Raw genomic sequence first — 2989 nt, forward strand, 5'->3', positions numbered from 1 at the left:
CCTAACTGGCTTCTTTGTTTGCTGCTTGCTAATATGAATGAAAAAAATTACTCTTATCAAAATGATCTGTATGTCTTTCTTCTCTCTCTCATCTTTTTGCCCTTTTTTCCTTTGTTAAATGAAAACAATCTTATCTTTTATACAAGTGAAAAAATTTCCAAAAATTAACTATATGTTTTTGAATTATTTTTTGGAAGTGATTATAAAAACACAAATCTAATCTCCAGATGCAAAACTTGGGTTTATTTTTTAAAAGAAGATATCTTTGTACTTGTTCAAAGTACAAAGTACAAAAGGCATCTATAACATCTTTTTTTGTCAACAACATCAAAATTTATTTTGAAAGGCTAACATGAGCACAGAGCTCTGATGGTCATGGTGATATATTACATCTCCTACTTTGTTTTCTTATAGGAGTTTTAAGTCCAGTGGGAAACAGACAATGAACTAAATCTATATATAATTTAACTATATAGTTCAATTTCTGCTAGCATTGAGGAGAAACCCTTTCCATCCCTATTCCTCTACCTTCCAACTTTATACATATTGGTGGATAGAAAGAGTAGATGAACATGAAGATGGTGATATGATAAACACTTCTTAGACTCTGCTTCTGTAAGAAAGAAGACTGGAAATTAATAGAACTATTTCTTCATGAGACAGTGAGGTTCTCATTGATGGATCAATGATTGAAGGCACACAGAAGTCACCATTTTGAAGATATTCAGGTACAACTGGAGGGTAACATTAACCAATGTGGTGTGATGGCAAAACTTAACAACTAGTATTGAAATTATTTTTGATGTGAAGCTATATATAATATGCCTAGGATCATGAACTGTTTTTTTTTCCCCAAACTTTCAATGTGCTTGAGATTTCATATTGAACTTTCAGGAGAACTTTCACAGATATAGAAAATTTGAATTTAGAAGAAAAAAAAAGCACTGTAATATATTAATCAGCAGAACATGATTGCCAACCTAAAAATCTGGATTATTTTTAAGTGAGTAGAGAGTCTAAGTGTCTGTAAAGACTGGGAGTGTGTGCAGAACAAATAGTAAGAAATACAGGAGAAAGAAAAGAGAGGCTCAGGTGGAAGAACATGGAAGAGACAGACAATTTGGGAATAATAAACAAAAGTGGATGTCTGGGAGAAATGAAATAGAAAAACATGGAAAGGAAAATATACTCCAAACGTTATTATTAAATTTGCCTTTAGTACCAGCATATTTGGAAGAACTGAGTAATGCTACAATAACTAAGTAGGGTAGTAGTCATTCTGTGCATTATAGTATAGAAAAGCTTGTAAAAAGATCATTGTAATAATTCTAAAAACCGTATGTTCAGGAAATTGATCCTCTTTGGAAAACAAAAGTCTTTTTTTTAGACTTTTAAATGAAGTAGTCCTATAACCAGGTATTTAAAATAAGAAAGTGGTCATAAGTGATATTTGAATAATTATAGTTTCTTGAAAGAATTAACTGTTAAATTATAAAATATTTCATTTTTATTTTCATTGTTCATTAGGAGTTAATTTTCTCTTTAATTTTATCTCATGAGTAATAGCTTCAGAGTTTTAAAAACAGTTTAAAATATTTTATTAAATAAATGTGAATATAACACTGTGCAATTAAGGTGTACAGCATGTTTCTTTGATACATTTATACCTTTGACTATGATTGCCAATGTAACAGTATTCATCACCGTTATGAGGTCTAGGTTAAATCCTCCAATGTCAAAGAGCTCTCAGAAAACCAAGAAAAAGAGATGGAATTACAAGATCCTTTTGAAGGTCTCTTTAATCCCTTTTTTCTAATGCATTATACTTTTTTTTTTAAGTTTCTATTACAAGTCTTTTTAATAGCACATTCCTATAGCAATGAATTTTGGAATGAATCATTCAGCAGTGTGTTTGGAAATGTCCTGTTTACTGTCTATTCTCATTCAATGATTGCACATTCCTAAATAATGTTGGAATATAGGTATCATTGAGAGACTTGTTATATGTGTATGCCATCCGGAATAACATTTTCACTTAAAAAAAAAAAAACTACTATGTACCAGAGTTATTTTCTACATTAACAGGAAAGGAGTCTATCCCTTGAATATTTTCACCTATGTGACAGGGTCAAGGAAACATAACAACAAACATAATGCATAATGAAAAAGAAATAAAATATTATGGGCTTTTATATGGTATTCAACAATACATGCTGAAGAGAAATAGAATATCCAGAGTTGAAAGTTAAAAAAGATTTATATGTCCACATATTTCCGGAATTCTTTACTAATTTAGTAGATTACCTTGCATGTGTTGTTAGGGGAACTAAAAGAAGTCTTAGAGGGAAACTTAGATAGTCAGAATAAATGAGATGAGAATGTCAAATAGGTGGACCAAACACAAAATGTGACAGGGACATTAGGAAGAATAGAAAATCAAAGAAAATTAAAAAGGAGATTGAGTTTGAGGATTCAAGGATAGTCTGAAGATACACAATGAGATTACACTGGAGTAATTTAGAACTGATAGATAAAAATCAATAGATGATCAATGTATGCAGAAAGCATGACAGACCTCTTTTTCCCTTCTCAAATTTTGCTTTAAGAGGATCAAGACCAAATAATGTGTGGGGCACCTGGGTGGTTCAGTGGCTGAGCGTCTGCCTTTGGTTAAGATCATGATCCCACAGTCCTGGGATGGAGTCCTGCATCGGGCTCCTGGCAGGGAGCCTGCTTCTCCTCCCTCTGCCTATGTCTCTGCCTTTCTCTCTGTATCTCTCATGAATGGATAAATAAAATCTTAAAAAAAATAATGTGAATTCTTAAATCTCTGTTTCCTTATATCATCCCTTGTCAATCTGCAAATCAAAGTGTTCTAAATCTCAAAAAAAATAATGTGAATTCTTAAATATCTGTTTCCTTATATCATCCCTTGTCAATTTGCATATAAAAGTTTTCTATATCTTAAATTTTCTCATCAGTTACTCTG

This window comes from Canis lupus, chromosome 14 (genome assembly GCF_003254725.2).
Source record: "Canis lupus dingo isolate Sandy chromosome 14, ASM325472v2, whole genome shotgun sequence".
Classification (NCBI taxonomy): Eukaryota; Metazoa; Chordata; class Mammalia; order Carnivora; family Canidae; genus Canis; species Canis lupus.